At 35.6% G+C, this 26,219-nt stretch overlaps 1 protein-coding gene and 1 non-coding gene across 3 annotated transcripts in view; one reads left to right on the forward strand and one right to left on the reverse strand.

Moving 5' to 3' along the window:
• LOC105397313 (nuclear receptor-binding protein homolog) overlaps positions 1 to 26,219 on the forward strand; it is a 51,066-nt gene that overhangs the window by 11,513 nt on the left and 13,334 nt on the right. The gene's annotated exons all lie outside the window — the stretch shown is intronic.
• Positions 12,545 to 12,616, reverse strand: Trnac-gca. The gene has a single exon. It is a non-coding gene; the product is annotated as a tRNA-Cys (tRNA).

Here is a 26,219-nt window from a genome sequence, read left to right on the forward strand (position 1 = left end):
AATCACATGGTGTTGCAAGTTATTGAAAATTTATTTTACCCACAAATATTATAGTATGCAAAGAAAATACTAGAAATTGTAACGGACTCGGGTTGGGTTTACAAATGGGGCGCACGAATTCGGTTTTTGTGAAGATTGTATTTTGTAGAAGTCATTCTCCTCTTTCAAATGAGGTGCCTCTCATTGTGAGGAAACGTTCGTTTCGTTTTTTTCTTCTATGTGTGATTTCTTCTGTATAATATAAAGTTTATTGTATTGATACGAAATGCGTGTTTCCTTTTAAAAAAACCCCATCACATATTTGGCCCACGATTATAATGCTCATGCTCATCCATTTATCTCTGCTTCATAGGTTTCCGACAGAAAAAAAAATATCAAGAAAATGGATAGACATTACCGGTCGCACAAATTGGGAACCAAAGAAACATACAAAAATTGTGTTCGGCACATTTTGAAGAGGATTGTTTCGATTGGACGAAGACAATGAATCATACAATCCACTCAGTTTGTGTATAGTAGTTTGCAATAGAATCCAACAATCATGTAAACAAACCAAATTGTCACGATTACTCCGTAATCACATACATTTTCGATCAATTTATGAACATAGTCTGATTTCAACGAACGCACCATTGTTTTCACATTATCTTCAACACGATTTAACTTGTATTTATAAGTTAAATTTGTTAAAACATTTGCAACGTAAAAATTTCGAAGTATTTGACAAGCTGTCATCTTAGTTTTTTACTCATCGAACTCTATAAGTCATTGAAAAGTTAGTGTTGTTCGTAATCTGAAGTTATCTTTTATTTTTAATTTAATATTATTTGAATACAATAAAAAAATATTTCAAGAGCTTAATATAATTAACCAAAACGAAAAAAGGAAGAGGAAGAAATCAAAAAGCTCGACGGCATTTTAGACACGGCAAGCGATGACATAGTGGTTCCATTTATAATTACGGTCACCGGCGACACTTCTGATAGTGATGATGACGAAGACGAAGATTTAAATTTGTTTTAATAAACACTTTTTTTTATATACAGGGTGTCCCAAAAGTCAACGTCATCCCTTAAAGGGCTGATAGGTCAGCTCATGAGAGGCCAGAATATCACAATATGACCTTAGTAAAAACTCGATAATTTTCGAGATATTGACACTTTAATAAATTTGCTGAAAATCGACACCTTGGATCAGTTTTTTGCGTGCCGCCGGTACAAAAATCCATATTGCTAGAATTTGTTTGGTGTTGCATCACCCTGTATAGCCATGCTATTGGTCGCAGTAAAAAAAAATATCGAGTAATGCTGTATGTTTAAAAAAAACACGGTTTTCAAAGTCATAAAAGGTAATCGTATTTTTTTATAAACAACTTTGACTCTACATACTGTAAAAAAAATATACGACGCAAACCTGGCACCTTATTTGAAAAGATTGCTCATTTAATGCAGTTTCCAAAATGGTATGAAACGTTACTACTGTTTCAATTAACAAAAAAGTTATTGCTATTTTAGTACAAAACGACCTCGATGTAAAATTGTTTGAAGGAAATTTATCTGACTGAATTTATAAAGGGTAAGTCATGTTGGAATGAGTGAAAGTAAAATAGGTGGTGTGGCCGGGAGTGGAAAAAGAGACAACGTTGTCACAGTTAATAAAAAAACGCATTGTGAGTATCTTTCTCGAAAAAAGTGGACAATAGCAACTCCACATTCCCCATAAATGTAGCGCATGGTAACGTACATTCCTGAGTACAAATGTGTGATATTGTACAAGTAAAACGCTTATAGTGCCACAAACTTATCTGTTCCGGTGACAGCTCAAATAAATCTCTAATATTTCTTTATTCTATAAGATTTTAAGTTTGCTCGTATTGTTATTTCGCTCTTGCGGTGTTAATAAACCCATCTAATGTTTTAAAATATACAATTCATTAGTAAGTAATGAGATATGGATCAATTTAGTTCGCTGTCACCGGAACAGATAAGTTTGTGGCACTATACACATGTACATTGTACACCCACAGTATCCAAAAAAGGGACAGATCAGTTTGTCATTAACATTACCCCTAATTACTTGTTATTATTTTAAAGTTATTGTTAAACAAAACCAAACTCTCAAAATTATGATTATGACCTTTAATGAGTATAATTTTTTGCTGAATATGTACTTAATATAATAATGTGGTGTTATAATTTTGAGAAATAAAAATAAAAGTCAATAAATGTTTTTTTTTTAAATAAGGTGTAAAAAACGCAAAATATGTTTTATAAGAGTTTGGTAAGTTTTTTCTTAGCTTAGATAAGTATTTTTGCGTCATCTATGTTGCCACGGCTGACCCCGCAACCTATTTTACTTTTACTCATTCCAACATGACTTACCCTTAATAAATTCAGTCAGATAAATTTCCTTCAAACAATTTTACATCGAGGTCGTTTTGTACTAAAATAGCAATAACTTTTTTGTTAATTGAAACAATAGCAACGTTTCATACCATTTTGGAAACTGCATTAAATGAGCAATCTTTTTTAAATAAGGTGCCAGGTTTGCGTGGTATATTTTTTTTACAGTAGGTATGTAGAGTCAAAGTTGTTTATAAAAAAATACGATTACCTATTATGACTTTGAAAACCGTGTTTTTTTTAAACATACAGCATTACTCGATATTTTTTTTGACTGCGATCAATAGCAGAGCTATACAGGATGATGCAACACTAAACAAATTCTAATAATATGGATTTTTGTACCGGCGGCACGCAAAAAACTGATCCAAGGTGTCGATTTTCAGCAAATTTATAAAAGTGTCAATATCTCGAAAATTATCGAGTTTTTACTAAGGTCATATTGTGATATTCTGGCCTCTCATGAGCTGACCTATCAGCCCTTTAAGGGATGACGTTGACTTTTGGGACACCCTGTATAATCAGTTTTATTTTATAGTCTATGGCTTATATATTTAATCTAATTAGAACACTATGACATCACTATGGGCATAAACAAAACGCTGTCAATGTCAGTCCGCCATATTTGTTTACATGATTGTTGGATTCTATTGCAAACGACTATATATTAAATAATTATATTGAAATCAAATAAGTATGAGTAAAGTTTTTTTTCTTATATCGTCGGTTGACAGGAAAAACTCACTAAGGCTGATTTTTCAATATTCAGATAAATGTTATCTGGGTAATACAAACATTGAGAAACATTGAGACGCAACAGCATCAAAATTATTTCCCAGCAAAACTTTTATCTGGCTATTGAAAAATTAGCCTTTAGTGTCTTTTTCCTATCAACCGACGATATACTCAAGTTTTGTTTTTGTTATTATGATAAGTTAAATATCCCCATATTTAGGTTTAATTTTTTTGTCGGCAACATCTATGGTTTGAGTGAGAAAGAGAATAGTGCACACGGCGATTGCCAGTCTAGAGGTAGTAGGTCTATGAACATCATAAAGTTAAATGACGATTCATTATCCAGTCAAATAAAAAAGGCCCCAATATTTTTCCGCTCACAACATTGCCAGGTGATCTGGGTAACCTATACCCTAGGTATTACGTGAACACCGTCTGTGAAACTCTATACAGGTACTGTTGACCGCAAATAGGTGTGTTTGTGATTTTGGATTCATTATTTAGTACACTATCACGGGTTGGTGTTTTCAGAATTGGACACGATAGCAATATATCGATATCGATGGGTCGCATTATTAGGTCACATACTTACTGCTTCTTATTTTGTCCACATTGCATTGCCTTCGTATAAATGAATATAAAACTCATAATCTGTATTTTATCTCCGATGCTAGTCAATGTTTACGGAAGGAAACAAAAATGCCTTGCATTGGGGGAAATCTAAAACGGTCATCGCAAGGTTTTCCGCACAGCTGTTTATTTACTTAGTATCCTATATATCCTTACATAGGTGAACATGACATTAGCAAAGGTTAACCGTGAATTCTCGTGAAGTGAGCTACTGATCAACCTGTCCGCGGTATGGCGGTATCTATTTCACTTGAGGCTGATGTTACCTCAGTCAGGTCGTCCGGCATTGAATTTGTTCAATGAGCCGTTACATCCAAGCTCGGGTTATTACAGCCTGCAGTTGTATTCACGATAACATAGCGTTTTCATAATGAAACCAGCTTGCGAACCTTTGCGCCGATAATAATAAGATATTCTGAAATGGGTACTATGCAGAAGAAAAGGTAGACCCTATCAGTACGTTTGGTTTGAGCAAATGTAGAGAAATCATTAGTATTTTGTCATATATATAAATAATAAACATGCCTTAGAAAGATATAAATAATAGAAATATATACATATTATAATGTGCATAATACTGGATGAATCAATGATCGTTATAATTTCTAACCACAATCGTCATAATCTGAAGCATTACTCGATTAGTTTAGCTCGTTTAGAAATAATTCTTATGAATGCTCTCTAGTTGCGTTCCGGAGTAGAGCTCTGCTGTTGTATATTTGAAACGGTGCAGTTGGATTGATCGTTTGCCAACATACGGATACTGTTCCTCTGAAAATTACCGTCAAGTTTCTACTTTACAAAAGATTTGATTGTAATTTTTTTCAGTTCATTCATATTAAAATTACTCCTTACTGTAAAAATTCGCAATAAAACCCTTATGGTTACTTGTACGCTGAAAAAATTCCCCTCGGGTATCTTTTCGTTTCGTTTTACGGCTCCTGAAACTTTTTGGGCTTTGCTGTAATTAAATTGCAGAGTAAAGTTTCACTGCTTTTGAGACTGATGTTTTGAAGCAGAGCTGTTTGGTATACATTTGAAATGCCTTGCTACTTATTTTATGTATTCTGTATCTCAGTTACAATACAATCATTCTGGCTTTAGACTAGAGTAATATTTACCTACATTTATTATTATTTTTGGAAATAAGAAAACTCCCTCATAGCACAATGAAAAAAACTAGAGCTGTCTGGACTGCGCGACAAGGTGGTAGTGAAAGGATAAGCCAGGCATATCAGAGGCTCGAGCATAGGATTCGATACTATTTTCGAATCTACACGAAGGGTCGCTTTTACCAAACGCTAAACGTATTTAAATCAAATTTTAAATACATTTTGTACTAACTGACAGACGTATGACAGGCAACTAAATACGTTTAGCGTTTGGTGAAATTCCACCTAACATGAAAAAAACAAATGCCACTTTTGGAACTAACAAATTTGCCTTACATTTTGACAGTGACATTTGACGATACGCAACGAAAACGGAGGTTTCGAATCCTGTGCTCGGGCAACAGATGCTTGCTGAATTTCAAATAATGATATGTAAGGACATAATAATATAATAAGACTATTCTGAGAAATTCATTATTCATAAAAAATATCCTACATGAATATGCTCAGTAGAAACTTCGTTGATATAGAGGTATATCTGGTTTGTTTGTATCAAACAACGTAAAAGAATCGCAATTTCCGAACAAATGAACACAAATTAACCGAGATCAATTCCGCCCTGTATCCCGCTGCCGTCTCATTTCCCCCGGTGCGTGGGCTTCGCAATACCCGGCGTCATTCATCTTGCTTTACTTTCCATTTCTGGCGTCACAGGCGACTTGTGAGAGGCGGTGCGATGCGGGCCGTAATTGGACGGCCCACGCGTCGATTTGCTCGCTGACACCGTCAACGTATTTATGACCTCCTGGTAATGCTGTAGCATAATCTCATTGGCGCGTTATGCTATCAACCGATCTGGGGTTGGCAACACGTTTCAAAGCTTATTTTCATCCTGGACTACAAGATACAGGTGTGACTAGGCTAGGCTAACGTGGCAGGTGATTAGTTGACGAGTTATCGTGTAAACCACCACAGGCAAATCTAGCATGAGCCTCCGTGCAGTGCACTTGACAGATGAAGCTAGTCAAGTAGCGAAAGGCCGAGGATAGTACGTACCTATAATAAACACAGTTATATGCTCTTCTCATCTTGTTCGCTAAACAATATTTTTATATTGTAGCAATTTCAACAAAATACATGTGTCGAATCATGAATGAACCAGCACAATATCAATTAATGAAGATAGGGAATGACGTGCATGCTGACGCGAAAAAATAATTTATTAATTGTGTCTAGATATGACGTACGGGATTTAGTCGTATCGGTATTACACACTATGACACTAATGCAAATAATGGAGATATAATATGAATAATGAATCTATACACTATTATGAAAAATAAGTGGCCCAGGCTTTTAGTATTGTGCTGACAAATTACCCATTTTCATTTTCCTTATAATATCCTTCCCATATTTACCTTCATAAAAATTACACAGTGTAAATTATAATGGTTTCATCTATACCTAATTAAAATTTTAACAAGTAGGTACTGGCACTACTTATCATTATTGATTTAACAGATAACGTGAAGATGTATTATTTATGATATTACATGTCCTTCGATTGTAGGTAGTAATTATTTAATCGATTGTTTATTTAATAGTAATTAATGCTAATAATTCATCAGCCAGGTGACTGGTGTCAGCTGGTATGGAGCATTTTGATCGAATTACTGTGTTCTGACTTCGATAGGCTGAAGAGTCTTAATTATTATATTTTTAACAAAACGCTATGTTTAGCAGATAATGTTACAATGTTACGAATATCCCTATAATACTACCACCTACTGCTAAGACTAGGCCCAAGCATTCGCATAAAAATCGACCCAGCCTGTTATGGTGCTTCTGACCTTTGCTTCACCCTGGTCGGAAAACTATACTGCCTCAATGTTGACGATATTTAATCGACTTTAATATTGTTATGATTAAATACTATGGAGTACCTAAGTATGTCCGAAAAAAACGCTTTGTAATATAATAAAACGTGGAATAAAAGTATCTATGATATCTATTTGATGCTGACTAAAAGTATCATTATCATTACATTAATCATACTTATGCGAGCTCGAACTTATATTGAATGTACCTCACTAGTATACTTATTATTATGTAAATACGGACAGTTTCAAACATGGAAGTGTAACGGATTGTTGAGGGATGAGTCAACAGCGGCCAGTGACCACATCAATTATACTTGACACAGATTAGTGGCAGGACGCTAACACACTGCCACAGATTAGATCTCGGAGACGTACGGAGACATTCGAATTGAATGGCTAGTGTAGGCTTTAATTTTTCACTTCCTCGGCATTGCCAACGCCGTTTCTCCATAAATTTGTTAAAATCCGTTTGGTCCGATACGTACACCGATAGGTGGAAGCTTACCGTTAATATTATTAAATACTTTATTGCACAATAATAAATATGTACATAGGCGAACTTAATGCTAACAGCATTCTCTTCCAGCTTACCTTTATCAGGAGTACGTAATTTGCATCGCGTAGTTTGTAACGGTGTTATTCTCATCTTCCTCAGTATTAATTTTGTTTGTAATCAAGATGGACAGGCTTTTCCGAGCGGAGAGAGTTTCGCCAAATACTTTTACCGTTCATCATTTTATGAAGCCATAGCTAGCTTTATTTTCAAGAGCAAAACTGGGAATATTAAATTTGAATTACTTATCCAACATTCCAGTAGGTTTTAACTTCGTATTTTTATTATTACATAATATTTTACTCGTTAAAAGAAAAGGTTCTCGACCAAAACTAATTACTAATTAGCGAACTTAGGTACCTCTACCAAAACACCATAAGTCCGGGCACCCATTATCGGCATCGGCAAGGAAAAGGATCCTTCGGCATTCTACATGCAAGCGTACACTATCGGCAATTATGTTTAGGCGTGCTGCAACGTTCTTAGGGATGACGAGGCGCCCTCGCCCCGCAGGGCAAGCTATCCCCCGAGTGTTGCCTCGGCGCCGGCGGCGTACCGAAGGATGCCGAAGCATTCTCAAGTCTGCCGATACAGCAGCTTCAAGCATACAGATGATAATTTAGTACTTAATAGTATACCTACATACGTACCGATCGGCAATTCAGCACGGTATTAAGGGTCAGCAATAGGTAATCGAGGGTTGGCATTGTCATAGAATTATGTAGTAAATGATGCTCTACAGCCTTGAAAAAAATCACACCGGTAGTCGAAGAGTCTAGCTAGGTGCTGAATCATTCGAATTTAAGTAAATGCTTATGGAAAACTGTAAATTAAATTCAGAATATGACGAAAAACCACTCCCGTATTGTAACAACTGTGTCGTAATCATCAAGAATTTTCATATGATTCTTATCAAATTATAAAGTTAAAGGCTTGGACTAGGCGCTAAATACCTTGTTTTTTAATAAACATACACTTATTTTGTGTAAATTAATCCCAAACTTGAGCAATTTTTTTCCCTCAAATCTTCATACAAATATCTATGGCGGCTTTCTGTGTTATAAAATCATAAACACAAGTGACGTTTGACTCAGTTGGCCGCTGGCCTCCAAAGAAGGGTCACGTCGGTTTAGGCAGCACTGACAGCTCGCGATCTTATCGTGTACAGATACAAAATCACTGCACATTGGTTGTCATTGCACTTTTTCAACTTTTATGACACCAACATAATTTGATTTGAAATTGAGGAAGCATAATTCTTCCAGTATATTCAATACATTAAATTAAATTAGATAGTGTGCAATATTCTCGTGACATTACAGTCTCGTAAAGGTCTGATGAGGAGCAGGAATATAGCGAATGGATCTAAGTGATGACAATACGCACGAACATTAGGTTAGGGTATGGTCTCGTGAGGATCTGATGAGGGCAGTAACACGGTGGTGGCTCAATTTTATTTCAAAGATGTTAATAGCTAAAAGCATCGAGTTTGGGCTATTAAGTATGTTTTTCAGAGAGAGAGAAAGAGATTTTATTTTTCCTCCGGATGTGTTAGGTTTACTGGGTTTACTAAGTTCATTCTGTTAATGGCATCAAGTTTTTATGTGTTCATAAGTAATAATTATTTATTAACAAAATGCTGTTGGTTCTCCACGAAAATGTAAAAATAAAAATAATATAAATAAAAATAAATTCGTAACGTAAAATTGTCAATGACGGAATTTCTTCTATAGACAGTAGCCACAAAAAAAACAAACGATAGATAGCGTGACTTGAAGATAAAGAAACATTTATTCGACACATAGACAGCAACAACAAAAAAAATACAGATTTAAAGAAAACAAACACATACTTATACAAAACAACAAAGAAAAAAAAGGATACACATCAAAATAACTGGAAAAAATATAAGCCCCAATTTACTTGTGTGGGACAGGGAGTACCATAATATTTTTTTTGGGTTACTCCCCATCTATGTGAAATATCAGCTTGATATCTTTACCCGTTTCTGAGAAAAAGGGCGGTGACAGACGGACAACAAAGTGATCCTATAACGGTTGCTTTTTTTCTTTTGACGTTCGAAACCCTAAAATTAATTAAAAATATTATGCTGCTACCAAAAAATATTACTTACTTACAGGTATTGAAAAAGCGGTATATAGTACTAAACAAATTATAAACAAACAAAAAACCCGACTGCACGCTAAAATATGAAAACAAGTCCAAATGTTAATGGAAAGTATCGTAGGCGGGGACCAGCAGAGGGTTCACCGTTTAGCTGAATGTTACTTAGAAAACGGCCTTGAGTGGCGGTCAAGTTGGTCCCCGCCTGCGATACTTTCCATTAACATTGGGACTTGTTTTCATGTTTTTAGCGTACAGTCGGGTTTTTCGTTTGTTTATAATTGTATTTTTTTATTGGTAACTTTTTAGTTGTTTTTATTTTATGAAATTTTACGTCAGTAGTTCATGATCATTTTTTATTTCAATAATTTTGGTGTTGTTATTTAAATACCTTCAATATGCATATTTTTATAATGTGAAAATCAAGCCCTTTCATTTGATACCTTACACGGCAAAGTTGAATTATTATTTTTTCGATCATCACGTTATGTCCTCTAGAGGGCGCTATGTACATTTTAATAGAACGTCACATAGCCTATAACCATCGCGCCATCAATACGCTTCTAACAATACCTCATACATCAAAATCTATCAAGCCGTTTAGGCTACAGGAGGGAACAAAGAAACAGACAAACATACATACATACAATCAAAAAACATTACCCTCCTCTTTCGGCAGTCCGGTAAAAAGGAGTAAGACAGGGGGTCATTCTGAACTTTTGCTCTACGAGTTTTGGAAATTAACTTTGTTGGACATGTGACTTTTTACCATGGAAAACGAATATTTTTTTTCGCGAATTTGCAAATCTCGTAGAACAAAAGTTGTTCAGAATGACCCCTTGAGTCATCCCCTTTTGGCTTAGTATAGCCCTTTTGCGACACTATGTAGGTATTTACTTTGCTTTGTCGTCGGGGTTCAGTTGGCTGGAGGATGCCCGAAACTTATTATCTACACTTTAATACTTGTAGTTACCTTTCTACAAGTAAATACCACATTTGTTTGAGAAAGCTAATCGGGTTCCGAGTATAGAGTAAAGTGGCACCCCTATTAATTTCTACTCTTTCCTGGTGCCTACCAGTGTAAGTAAGAATTATACTTACTTACCCTAAAATCACCCAAAATGTACTTGAACATAATTGTCAATAAAGTTGGCGAGTAAAAGTTTATCGACCCACTGTGCAAACTTACATGTGTGCGTGTCACTGCGTGTGCTGTGTGAAGAGCATTGAAAACCCAAAATTGGCGCGGCACGTCACCCTGTACGGGCCCTTAAGCGCGCTCTAGGCTCACGCCAAAACTACACGAGACATCGCGAATTCTTATTGAGTGTCAATTGGCACAATTCGGCAGTTAAAGTTAAGACAAAACTTCTCGTAGAGAGTATGGAGCGGGCTTTAGTGAATTTATTCGATTAGTATGACGTATGAGTCATACGACTCATACGCCGCTCGTCCTCATGGAAAGGCCTCTACACACCAAAGCCGCTGACCCGGCGGCATAGCCCGGCGGCCTAGTGCCGGCGGGTTAACATAGTACAAAATGAGGCATGATTGTACAAAATGAGGCCGGCGGGTTGAGCCGGCGGCCTGAGCCGCCGGGTCAGCGGCTTTGGTGTGTAGAGGCCTGAATCTTCTGAGTCATGCGAAAGATCTTAGATTCTACGTGTTGAAACAAGTTGGTGGGATCAATAGGATAGGTCTTCTCTTTTTTTGTTTAGATTATTGTCACCATCCCAATAGCGAAGCTGATGAACGGAGAATATATAAGTATAACTGTAAATTTAACTAAGTTTAAGCTTCCACGCGACGCTGCTTATGGATTGTTAAAATTGCTAATGTGTCGGTGGTAGTAAGGTAGCTGTGCACCAATCCTAATTATCACGCGGCATTCCACTCGTTGCACATTCGAGTAGCAAGTGATTGCCGTGCGACATCACTCGCCTGCTAATCTCTGTGTTTGAATATTTAATCTCTACATTCCTGCCTTTAAATAGATGGCCGTCTCTGACGATGCGACATGACTAATAGCCGGTGTGAGAGATCACTCGATTATGGCTATCTATCACTCCGTGGTTGATGCCTTCTTTATTTGTGTGTTAGCTTAGGTACTTGGAGAAAGTTTCAATCTGAAGATAGTGTTTGTATGAATATCAAATTATATTGGATAGATGTTGTGTTTTCCATTTATAAATACTCTTTAGTGTAAAAGGATCTATTTTGTGTTTTTAATTAAATTAGTCCTCCGTAAAGTGATTCATGAGTCATGGGGAAGTTTTATATAAAATAAATTTTATGTATAATATATTGTACTTGCACACGTACAAAGCCAGAGCCGATATATAGTTTATCATAAAATAAAGATACAAGGGCCACATTTGTGATCATTTTCCTCAAAATCTAACCACCTCGGGTTTTCTTCATATATGTATACGCACCTCGTAAGCCGACCGTGTTTAGCTGTCCACATCCCACTATTAATAGTTAGTAAAACGGCAGTAAAACAGATAAGCACTAGGAGGCCATTCACGGCCAGCATCCCCCAATCGCCGCATCGCATCACTGGTAAAAGTAGAAGCATAAAGTTAATGTAATACACTCATAAAACTATGTGACCTTTGTTATAATTTGCCTGTTTTGATCTATGTTACCACCTTCCTTTTTCAGGGTGTCATAAGTTAGACGTGTGTCTTTCTTTTAAATGGCTGATCGTTTTGATCTTATGATTATATTCCTTACACACACCGCTATAACTAGTTATAGAATTAGATACAACATAAAAAGGAATGTCATTCGCAATAAAGACGTAGGATCTATTGCATAAGATAAGTTATTAACTAACTAATCATAATTTGGCTTTTGGCTGCACCGTCCGTCGGAGAGATAAAAAAAATATACTATTAGGTTTCGCTACAATCACATACTTATAAAGTTATAATGGCCATCGTGCATGGGCGCTGTCGGGTGGGGTACCCAAGAGGCTGGCCGCGTTACCCCGCTGAAATATATAATTGAAAACGCCTTCATAATTGATAGAAAACGAAAAAAATCTAAAATAAAAGGTGGACAGACCGACCAGGGGATCCCGATAATTTCTGGTCAGCCTAATCCAGGGGATACCCGGGTTTGAACCGGGGACCTCTCGATCTGCAGTCGAATGCTCTACCACTGAGCTATATCCCCGATGGAAGGATAAGTGCAAATTGTGAATGATAATGAGACTCAACGCAAATATTTATCACAGTTTGATAACAGTTATTTTTTTACGATAATCAATTAATCACGTACAAATCTAATGATCGAGATCATAATTAGTTCTTATCCGTTTTAAAAACATTACTAGTTCCCAATATTTATATGTATAGCAGATGGTGGTAGTTTAGTCCCTTAAGTTTAGGATCGGTTTCTTCGGTTGCTGCTTCAACCGAAATAGGATATCAAAATATACTTTGGAAGGATTTGTTAATGTTTGAAGTTGGATACCAAAATACTGTTGGCCCAAAATCTATCTAGATTATATTTATACAATATTTAGTATTGGGCAATCCCTCCAAATTTTTAACTGATTACGTCAACTGCTTATACTAACATACGAGTACATACATAATATCGCTATCTAGCTATTTTTACGACACCGTTAAAGTAGCATGTATGTATGTATGTATTTCTTGTACAAATACTATTCTGCGGTCGTTACACCAGCTATAAACCTCACTGTTGACCCAGGCTGAGTAGTTAATAATATAATGTATATTGTAATTTAAAATAACTGATTAGAAACATTATTGTGCTATTGTCGTTGTAGTCCTTATAGTCTGCGTTTAAGAAATAGAGAATAGAAATAGAATATTTATTTATTTATTTAATTCTTTATTGCACAAATATATAATAAATGCACAAAAGGTGGGCTTAATGCTAAGAGCATTTTCTACCAGCCAACCTACAGGAGGTACAGGAAAACTGGTACAAAGATGAGAATAGGCGTTTTTTGCTACCATATTTTCTACTGTTTCATCTTTATTTTTTAAATTTTCTCCTGCGGGTATTACCTCTTATAGTCGTGAGAACAATATGTACAAATGTTGGAAAATGTCTATAATATATGGTTCTGAAAAGTAACCTAACCATAATCCCTACCATTTAACAATGTATTAAGATTTATTTTCGTTTGTTTCAGGTGAGTCCGAGCCGGTCATGAACCTGCCACCCTTCAGATGTGTATCGCGATTTGTTAACCTATAACTCAACGTCTAGGTATGATGCCAACATTAACATAATACCGTGTACCTAAGTTCAACTGAGGGGTCAAAATCTAGTTCAAATAATTTTTAGGATTTTACTAACATTATAAATGCGAAACTGTTGATTTTCGTCACTTTTTCACATTCCTAACACTACTGACCGGATAATCGTGTAATTTATAACAAATAATTAAGCTGTATGAAGCGAAATATCCAAGAGAAACCTTTCCGGAATGCGCCAGGTTAAAGATGGTGGTTATATTACTCGAGTCAGAATGGGATTCCTGAGTAGTAACAGTACTGCGAATCACTAATCCGCACAGCTTGTGACTAGCACAGGACTAACTCACACTCTGAGTCAGTCTACAGGAGGAGTCAGGGATGAATACAAATTATTTCAGAACTAAAATATGTATTTACAAGACGCGGTTTCATCATTTCACTCAGTGCGTAATAATTATTTACGGCATAAGCGACATGCGACTTGTATAAAGGATAAACTACTTACTTCTTGTTGTGTTGTAAATTTGAAAAATGAATATTCCTATCCCATTTTATATTTAATGGTGTAGCTGCGGGAAGCAACCTTCCTTTTTTAATACAACACGTACGGGTCCCGGGTAGAATATTAATGTTTGCAAACAAATTCCTACCACGATGCAAGAAAAATTATGGAATGTTTGCACACAGGAAAATTACTTCCCGAAGGAATCGTGCGACATTGACAAAGCTTTAAATTCGTAATAAGTCTTTATGTACCGGTATTTCGTTAAGTAAGTACTTTGTTTTTAACTATAGGTTTATATTAGCTTGTAAAGGTTTATATTTCTTTATTCATGAATAATTGATTGAAATTGAGAGGGGATTAAATTAAATACGAAGTAGGTAAATTATTTCATAGGGCAGCTGTACTTTCCATTAATGTAAATTTAATAAAATTAGCAAAGAACAATCGTGTCTGTTTTTTCATTCTAAAAAAACTTACTTCTTATGAGTGTTCTACTGTCCAAGTCAGAAGACTAACATTGTAGATACCCATTCTACTTATAATGAAAACGTTATAAAAATATACTAAACCTTAATGCAGCACGATCCTGTGAGCTATACTACTGAAACATGAGAAATAAATAGTATTGCTCTATAAATAGTGGTGTAGTTGTAAAACGCTGATAGTTATGCCGCTGCCGGTCCGGTGCGGCGTCAGTCGTGTGACTCGTGTGTCGACGACTTCGCGCGCTATTTGTTCGTTTGACAATACCCTGGCAGCACTCCAGGCAAGCCACAGCTCACGATGCAGCAGATAGTTTACTGATAGACGGGAGAAAAGATATTACTTAGGTACTCCCATTTCGAGAAGAGCTTTAAAATGAAACAAAACTATGTGAGCAATTTAGAATAGAATAGAATATTGCTTTATTGAACACCACATAAATCAGACATACAAAAAAATTAAGTAACAATTTAAGCATAGTACTATATACCTTTAATGAATTTTGAGGAGATGCTCTTAAGGTAGGTATTAGGGTTGCGCCTTAAGTGTACTATTTACTTATTGTGTACAGAAGAGTGAGCCAGCTGAAAAAAAGTATGTTCCGCGTATGGAGAGACTAAGCGCCGTTGTCAGGGATGAGAGAGCGAGAAATCAATAGCGCGAATAAAATAAATGATTGTTTTCTTGCTTGTCTATTTCGTACAGTAGTTTTTTATTTATTTAAACTAATGTTCTTGCCAGACCGAAGATGCTATCCCAACACAAACAAAGCTAAAGCTGTTTTGAAACTTTGAGGACTGCGTTTGCATTGAGTTGCTTGTTTCAAGTTTTAAATTATAAAGCTAATCCATTTCAGTTAGGTACTCAAATTTATAATAATACCTTTTTAATTTAAAAGAATATGGTTTAAATAATATAGTCGCTAGAAATTTAACTATAGTTCCAAAGGAAAAGACTTATTGCAGGTAGTGGACACGGCCTGGTCATGATACTGATATACGTCAGTCGCTGCGTAGATAAAAACATGGTAAAATCTGCCCAGTAGATAAACATAAAGTGCTTACTACTAATGAGTGTTCTCGTAAAATATTTTACACTCCGTGCACAATACCCTGGCGTGGTTCCAGGGGGCTAGCGCCATCATCCGCCAGCTCTGCCAAGTCCACGGTGCACTGCAGTCGGTGGCGGGTGGATGGATGGATTTATAGATATGAGAGTGATATAAGAATAAGCTAGGTATGCATAGTAGGAACATGCTGTGCCAGTGTGTCCAGGTACCTACTACAACACCCTCTGGACTTTGTACCCTATTTCGTGCGCTGCTGTCGCGTCGTCATTTAATTTTGAAATCTTAATTTGTATATCTTAATTATTTAAATGTACTTACTTTACACGCACATTATATTTTATAATTATATAAAGACACGTCCTCAGCAGATGATTATGATGATAAATATAAAATTATACGCATTATAAATGATCATTGGCTGCGGTAATTGGGAGCTACTAAAATGCACATAAATATCTCAGCACTGACGAAGCTCAATTCTTCTTAGCAGTAATAGTACTGACTTCAGTGCTACATCTGTTGCTAACGCGCACTCCAATAAGTTGCTTACAAGTGATTGACGCTCAAGAGGCTGATAGTCTGATACTGATACCAACTTGGAGGCTTGAGTGCCGTTCGCTTCATTTTATAACATAACAAGAGGGCTTGACTCACAAAAGGGCTTTCTTCTATGAAGGCTAGTGAGGAAATGTCTTCATCAACTCTCGTGCATTTTTGTGTAACTGAAAACCAGCGCTATGCTATGGCATTAATCATTATGCTGAGCTAGAACCCGTTTCAGCACCGGGAAACAACAAACGCTAATATACACGAAGCGGTGTAAGCTGAGGCGCGGGCCTTTTCGGTGCTGGACAACACACACCGCTATTACTAATAGGTTTATATTATATTATAAGGGTTTTCTTTTTTTTCTGTTTGCTTTGTTTTAGCTATTTGTTATTTTACTTTCTTTTTTGTATTTTTTTTTCTTGTGTATTTTTGGTGTGTGCTGGTGCTGGACACCGAATAAAGAATTTTTATCCTTATCTTTATCTTTTTATCTTTTAATATTTTTTTTACCTTTCAAACTTTATTTTACCTATTTTTGCGATGTTTCTATGTGTGTGAATAAATGTATTTTGTCTTCTTTCAATTTTATCCCGTACTAGCCCATCGGGCGGATCGTCGTCGTGAATCAATCACTCTGATCCCGAAACGTCTCTAGTAGTATAAATAAAACGAGATCTATTTCAACTATGTGTCGTCACGCGTCCGTCGTGACGTTGAACCTTTATTTACAACCTGCAGATTGATATATAACATACAATATACAATTATACATAATGATGAGGTAGTGTAGAACTACACTAGGTATGTAGTATATATATGTATAAAATTTTACGCATCAATGGAATATTTTAAAGTTTTTCGACGTAAATCAATCAACGTCCCCCAGCTCCAATAGTACGTCTGTTGGCCGTTAGCCTAACCAAACGTCGTTCTTATGATGAACTAGTATATTCCCGCGGATAAACTTTTCCTGTGGTAATCCCGTATAAAAAGTTGGCTATGTGTTATTCTGGTGTACCATCTAAGTTTCATCGAAATCCGTTATTAGTTTTTGCGTAAAAGAGCAACGAATATAGCCACATACCTACCACATAGGGGATTCGTTTATATATTTTATCTGATATCGTTGCCGTTAAATTATTGAAATATTTAAGGAGACATCTTTCTTATTGTACTGTATGGGTCGAAGTGATTTTTGTACATTTTTATTTGTGTAACGACAAAAGCGTATCATGCTGTTACAGGATACAGAGGATACTGCGTATTTGGCAATCAATGTCGGTACAGTCAGTTTCAAATATAAAATTATTATCTGAAATAACAACTTCGACTTTAAAAAAGCAATTTTACATTTGAAGTCACATGCAACACAATGTGGATATAAAGAGTGAAAATATAATTATTATCTTGTTAGAATCTCAATATTCTGTATACTTTCTAATTGTGTTAGTTATAATTAAATAGTAAGATATAATATTATAGTAAGGGAGTACATTAGTACAAGGTGTGAGTGTTTATATCATATAATATTATACCTGGCACACAAACAGCAATATAACGGCTAATTTATGAATCCATGTGTAATGTCATCTCAATTGTCCGTAGTAACCCTGAAGCCCAGCCCATGTCCACCCATCAGATTCTATTTAAAACTCTTTTGTTTCCACTCCGCGGCTCTGTATTGTCGCATTGAATGACCACTGTGGCCGGCTACTATTGTTTTAAAATTATTGATAATGAAAGGTATTGTTTAAAATTGCATTGCTGGAATATGTTGTGGTTATTGATTCTCTGCGAGGTTATTCGTGTCGGAACCCGGGGTCGCTTGAATGGAATCCTTGGTATACCTGCTAAGGTTTAAGCTTGGATGGTTTGCTACCCCAAATCACGATGAAAAAGTGAAGTTGTATAATGTAAATTGTATGTAATAATTCGAGATCACGGGTATTGTAATTTAGGAAAACGTTTTTTTTGTCCTCTGTCAAAAGTTTTATGATAGTTTCCGCTTGAGGCGCCACTTTGTATGCGAGAAAACGTATTTTTTTATAGTTTTACGACTAACTATAAAAGCTGTACTAGACATATTTTATGTTATACTTGTGTAATGCAAGCTAAAAGGAATAAACCAACCATGTGCCTTTATTTATAAAGGTGCAAAATAATCTTCGAAATTGTAACGTAGTCACATAACCCGCGTAACACCAGACACTTGATTTGAAATGACGTGAGCACCCGTACCCTCGTCTTCGGCCTCAATGTCAAGATCAACTATTTTTGCGTGACCCAAGTGCGGCCCGCCTATTGATGCACGCCACTATCATAAGCATACCGGGCGCCTGAAACTTTCAGTGAGAAGTATACCTTAACGCCTGCAATATTCGTTTACTTTTAATATGAAAATTACTGAAACTGTAGTTGTACAAACTTACAAAGAACGTACCTGAACGTTTCGGGCGTTCGGTATCCTTATGATATGATAGTCAGAGATAAATAATTAAGTTCCTACACCATTCGGTCATCTTATCGTTCCAAAGATTCTAAAGAACTGCTGATTTCTAATAGTTAAGAAACATGGCTCTTGAATCGTGTATCATGTCATCTAAAATCATTACACGGAATGTTTCTGTAATCTAGCGGCCCTCTTCCTAGAGAGGATGTTAACAACATGTATCCACTTCTGAACAAATTGGACCACTCAGGAGTTTGTGACGTTACAATTGACAATGATTGGTTCTCACCGGCAAAGTAAGTATTGGCTAGTTCCATTGTGGAACCACTGAGAATGTATTCCATTCGTATACCAAATAGGACTATAGAATATAGCAAGTGGCTATTAATTTGTCGTACCAATCTGCATCATTGCACAAAGTCGCGACAACCAGATAAATATATATGTGTATGATTATTATTATCCTCTGCGTCTAAATTACTACCGCCTACTGCATTTGATATTGATCAACGATCATATTAAATTTATATGCACTTGCTGTGGCCGGTGCCGGTGTGACGTAATGCGAGCAAGATTAGCCGGTGTGTCAGCTGATGCCAATTTTATACGAAAACTAACTCGTTCTCCATATTTTTTACGGGTAAAGGCACAGAATTTAGTTTTAATCATGTCAAACTATAAAATTAAATTTTGCCAGTGGTAAACGAGATTCATGCAAACACTCATCCGAGTCCAATTATAAACAATAGGTTTTAACATAGGTAACAAACCGTAGAATTTGTGCACTCAGAGTCTACAACAGTAACTGGACAAACTTGGCGATAGAAATAGCCTGAAATTTCACAGCTAGAAGTTGTATTTCTTTAGCGATGCCTTCTTCCTTCAAAGACAATCAACAATCTCTTTAAGGAAGAGCTCGAGTCTTTGATACAGAGTAATTTAATAAAGTCAAATGAGCTGTAGACAATTACGGCACCGCCGCTCCCCACTGGAAGCTTGTTTTCGCATGGCTTTTTCCATTAAGTTTGTGCCATATTCTATACGACGGGGACGAATTTTATCAAAGTTTAATGTTATTTTTATTGCTCATGGACTAATATAAACAAGAAAATCACTCAATAGGCTTCCTGGTCCTACACGGACAACCAAGGAAACTCTACGTCTGAGTTGATGTATACTTGTGCAACTGGTTTAATACTGTTTTTTTTATTACATTACAACGAACATCCATCATGTTTACAAAACAACAGAAATATATCTATGACTGCCAAAATACCAGATAGAAACAAAAAAGGTCCATAAATGTTTTCACCCTTCCCCCTTCAACAACACAAAGGCAGATGTCAGAAAAGTTTTCCTGAAACCTGTACAATAAGCTTCTGTATTTTGCACAACGCATCAACAAGGACATATACTGTGCTACCACAAAAAACTTTAAACACTGTTAAACAAGTGCTTAAAGCGAAATTTGACAGATTTTGTAGGCGATTGACAGCAGTAAACATCTGTTAAACACTGTCTAAGTTTTTGTGGTAAGGCCCATAGACATATTTCCGGGCGTCTGTATTAGTAAGCTATAAAGCTATAAGCATTTTAATATTTAATTTTCGATACTTACTACCTTAATAAGGAGCTGAATGAATATGTAAATGATGGCTTCAATTCGACTATTTAAAAATTGGCCTTACAAAAAGTCAGACTGAGGCCATTGGCTGAGTCCGCATCTAGATTGAGGCGTGGTTATGATTGCTTCTTACCTAGGTAGTTAGATTACCTTTATACCCGTTACCGTATAATGGAGGGATCGTTCGTGCGGTAAATAGCCCTCTTTGAATTTTCAAGTTCAAGGCTGCCTCGGTATTGTAATCCAATTTTATGGGTATTTCTTATTCTTATAAAAAATACTGTCTTACGTAAGAATCGGCTAGCTGGAAGCACTCATAGTTGTTAGGTATGAATTAAAACAGTAAATCATATTTTTTATCATACAGGCAAGTTAATTATGCATTAAAATACATAAGCCTTGTATTTATAGATTTCAATATCCCCCCCAAAATGTCACAGCCGTGCGATGTCCGCTCACCGAATTACTCAACAAAATATTTTTCTGGAATTAATTGGTGCTTTTTCAGACAAAAAAACATTATATAATCATTTTATATGCAATTAACTTATCACACAATACATATATTTCATGTTGTTTAGCTAAGTTAGTTTAAACCAAAACCTTTCGTAAAGTTTGTCTGATGTTTTTTTGTCACAGCCGTGGGTCGAAATATTTACACTTGAAAAAAGGGTAGAAGTTTGCGACACGTATCTGCTATAACTATATATTTTTCTGCTATATCAACACTGTATGACCTACCTTTTCTTGGCCGGCATGAATGGTGGAGTGTAAATTAATAATAATTTTTATGTTTTATTTTATAAATTAACACTCTGAACCTGTCCAGACCGTGTTCAAGTTATATAAGGTAAGCTCAACTGTATTGTCAGTTTGTTTTTCGTAATTTATAACTTAAACAATGTACTTACAGATAAAAGTAACAAATTGCAAAAATAATGACGAATTTTAAAATAATGTCAGGCACGGTGCGAAAATGTCACAACCATGGCAGTCACAGCCATAGCTTTTTGAGGCCATGGTCGTGACATGTTTTAACATGTCACATCCATGTCGAACATGGATGTGACGTAACTACCTTATAAAAAAAATATATAGTTATTCTGAAGGCACAAACTTTAATTTTATTTCTGGGAAAACTTTGATTTGGAATATTGAAAATGAGATTTACGCCATTCAGTCATAAAGTCGAATTTTAAACAAGGAATTTAATTTGTCACAACCATACTTTCACACCTCATTTTCTACCCCTTGCAAAGCCTGTTAAGCTTGATTGAAGATATTAAAATTCATTATTTTCAATACACTTTCCAATAACATTAATAAAAAAATATAAAAAAAAAGTTTTTAAAAAATAATTTTTTTTTGTGATTTTTAAGAAATACCCTTATATCATTTTGTAAGCGTCGTTTCTTATTCATAGCATGCTTTATATAGCGGCTGCCGATGTCATGCATTGATACTGCTAAGATAGTGAAAGAATTGTAGTCCTATATGAACCCTATGAATAAAACTGTGTGTATGTCATCTGAAAGTTCAATAGCATATACATGTGGACAGCTCCATAGTTGTATCATAAAATAAGCTGTGCCGATGACATGGTGCTGCTGGACCCTTCAGGCAGGTGACAGGTCTGATGAATGACAACTCCTCGTGCACACAGTGCGACATGCACTCAGATACAACACTTGTAAAAGTAAACTTGGGTTTGTAAACTGCTGGTAAAAGACCTAAATATACATACCTGTATATCACGAGTAATAATATAGAGAGCAAAATATTTTGGACGACGAGCTCTCCAAGCGGTTAGTAACGAAACTAAACAACACTTGCTGTTTGCTCAAATCGTATGGAGGTTCAAATCGTCGTACCCGCTACGCAGTTACTAATATCAATATCGATAACATATCGGCGCATAATTAATTAGTAGACAGACAAAGTTCATAAAATACCAATTAATAATATTATGCTGTCTATATTTACCTGCGGTCGGCCACACCCGCTGTTCACTTAATCCCGACATTTGGTATTTGCTGTCTGCGTAATTGCCGGTTTTAAATTAATTATTTACTATTGCTATACATACATATTTTTTTTTGAGTAAACTCATATGGATTCCTCTTGCTGGCTAACGTCCTCCATATTTTGACTCCATTTTACAGGTCTCTGTCGTGAATTTCTTTCTTCTTTTCATTTATTATCACATCTGCACAGTGGACTAACCACTTAGTCGACAAAAAACATAGCTGTTTTACAATGCTCCTGAAAATTCCAGCATAATAATAATAATAATGTCCTCCTGGCCGAATTTCGGCCACGGCGGCCAATCTCAATTGAGATCAGCCATCTACGCAGGAGTAGATTATAGTGCCCAAGTGTGTGCGCAGTACAAAGGAGCACTCTCTGTTCCATCACTCTCATAGCCCAATGGGACGGATTGACCGACACGACTGGAGAGAGCTAGGCGCAGGACCGACTGCTTTACATGCCCATCCGACAGCATGGATCGTTTCACTGTTTCGGACATCAGGTGATCAGCCTTCTATGTCCTAACCAAACTTAGAACCACAATTTAGAAACACAAATTGATGGTCCCACCCGGGAATCGAACCCGGGACCTCTGGGTCATGAAGCGCAGCTTCTACCACTAGACCACAGAGGCAGTTCCAGCATACAATCTATTTTGTTTGATTCCCAAATATTCTGGTAAGAATGCCTTAAACCTTCAAGTCATCGAAGGTTTAAAAAATGCACAGCAATGTCAATTTGTATCTGTGATGTCAACCGATTGCTCCTCAAATGATTATGGAGGTCGAGTCGCTCCAAATGAGGGGCCATCAGTATACGCCCATTAGAGTGGGTATTTTTAGACCAACTACGCACAAACTCAGACCTTCTCGAGAGATACACACAACAGAAACAGAATTTACTACTTCGTAGGCCCTATACGTGCCTATACGAGGGTCATTGTAGGTATTATTTTCCTAATTAACTACCTACTCTTATTAAGTATGTCTTTGTATGTAAGTATTGCCTTTAAAAACTTTTTCAATGAGTATTATTAGCTTGATCGGCAATTTATCATTTAGCATATCTAGCGATGTTTATGATTCTATAAATAAATGAAAACTATTAATAAAACATCGGATCAAATATCACATGACGTTGTATTTTTGCACGTGTATTTAATGCGTATCATATTATGTTCCATCCTTCACAAAAAAATGTGCATATAATTTTAGTAGGTATAGGTCTAGTCTATTTTAGCACATATTTGTTTAACTATTGATGACGGAATTCTGTAAATTATAGTATATTTGCTGTGTTCTTATAATAGACAACTTTGATGAGTTTCTTTATTTATTTACATATAGGATATAGGTAAGTACTACATACCTATACGATAACTGATAAGTGATAAACAACATCGATATGTGACTTCCTTATAAATATGTAAACTACTTTTTATTATTACGCATATAAATGTAAATAGACAAGATCTATTTGACAAAGTATGTTAAATGCACTTAAAGGGAAATAAAATTCTAGTTTAACTTTAAGAACTATATCTTCTATGTTTTAATTTTGTTTTTTTTACTCGTTTATAATTTTTAAGAGTGCTATCGAGTGGGTGGCGTAGGTAACTTCATTTCTGTTTGTTGTTGCGAGCTTATTTACTATTTCTCCAGCCTATTCTCTTAATTACCCTTAAAAGTATTGATGCGACTAGCTACAAAGCTAACTAATGTAAACAACGTGGAGTGGTTGCGGTTTCAGGCGAACTCCGCAAACAAAGCTCGGATTATATTTGCGTTAAACCCCTTGATTGTTGCGAGATTGATACTTGTTGTTTAATGGTAGTGTAGGTAGGTACTAGATGTACAAACAAAATGTAGAGTGTGTATGTTGTATCCACAAAAAACAATATGTGTGTACACATTTTGATCTCAGGTAGGTGCAAGACTGAATTATTTGTAAATTACGTAATTATTGTCCTTACGAACTTACGATAAATGCCCAAATTAAATCAAATTGATGATTGGATGGAATTTCGCATTTTAACTATTTTATTTCGCTTTTAATCTTTAAGGGCCCGTACAGGGTGACGTGCCGCGCCAATTTTGGGTTTTCAATGCTCTTCACACAGCACACGCAGTGACACGCACACATGTAAGTTTGCACAGTGGGTCGATAAACTTTTACTCGCCAACTTTATTGACAATTATGTTCAAGTACATTTTGGGTGATTTTAGGGTAAGTAAGTATAATTCTTACTTACACTGGTAGGCACCAGGAAAGAGTAGAAATTAATAGGGGTGCCACTTTACTCTATACTCGGAACCCGATTAGCTTTCTCAAACAAATGTGGTATTTACTTGTAGAAAGGTAACTACAAGTATTAAAGTGTAGATAATAAGTTTCGGGCATTCTCCAGCCAACTGAACCCCGACGACAAAGCAAAGTAAATACATAGTGTCGCAAAAGGGCTATACTAAGTCAAAAGGGGATGACTCAAGGGGTCATTCTGAACAACTTTTGTTCTACGAGATTTGCAAATTCGCGAAAGAAAATATTCGTTTTCCATGGTAAAAAGTCACATGTCCAACAAAGTTAATTTCCAAAACTCGTAGAGCAAAAGTTCAGAATGACCCCCTGTCTTACTCCTTTTTACCGGACTGCCGAAAGAGGAGGGTAATGTTTTTTGATTGTATGTATGTATGTTTGTCTGTTTCTTTGTTCCCTCCTGTAGCCTAAACGGCTTGATAGATTTTGATGTATGAGGTATTGTTAGAAGCGTATTGATGGCGCGATGGTTATAGGCTATGTGACGTTCCATTAAAATGAACATAGCGCCCTCTAGAGGACATAACGTGATGATCGAAAAAATAATAATTCAACTTTGCCGTGTAAGGTATCAAATGAAAGGGCTTGATTTTCACATTATAAAAATATGCATATTGAAGGTATTTAAATAACAACACCAAAATTATTGAAATAAAAAATGATCATGAACTACTGACGTAAAATTTCATAAAATAAAAATAATAATTAAAAAAATTAAAAAACCGACTTCAAAAAACCACTAAAATGAAAGAAATAATTTAAGGTTTACACAAATTCTACTCGTATGTGACAGTACAAATATACCTAAGCAGGAACTGTTATTTTTTGAAGTTGGTGCCATATTTCTTTAGATTACTTTGTCACCGCACCAACATCAAAAAAGAACAGTTCCTGCTTAGGTATATTTGTACTGTCACATACGAGTAGAATTTGTGTAAACCTTAAATTATTTCTTTCATTTTAGTGGTTTTTTGAAGTCGGTTTTTAAATTTTTTTAATTATTAGGTATTTTTATTTTATAGTTTTTAGTATATTTGCAATAATTTTCAATCAAAAGTAAGGTGCAAATGATACCAAAAAGTCCTACTAATCAATACGAATCATTCAAGCCTAATCACGAGGTATTTGCTATATATAAGATAAGATAAGATAAGATATTCTTTATTTGCACACAAAAATATGGACAACAATACAAAACTTAATCTAACACATATGTACAAATGGCGGTCTTATCGCTAAAAGCGATTTCTTCCAGACAACCTTTGGGTGGAAGGATATTTAGATGTAAAGGGTAAAGTGTAGCAGGAATAAAGAATATACCATAAATATTTAATATACCAAAACATACTACCTACAATATATTTACATACATAATTTATATACCTAGCATCATAATATATAATATATTAAAATATATATTAATATATAATAAACTACATACCATGTTACTTATATATAATAATAAGCATATTAAAGAGGATATAGTGATCTTCAATCAAGAGCCGAGGAAATGGTCTTT

This window comes from Plutella xylostella, chromosome 10 (assembly GCF_932276165.1).
Source record: "Plutella xylostella chromosome 10, ilPluXylo3.1, whole genome shotgun sequence".
Lineage (NCBI taxonomy): Eukaryota > Metazoa > Arthropoda > Insecta > Lepidoptera > Plutellidae > Plutella > Plutella xylostella.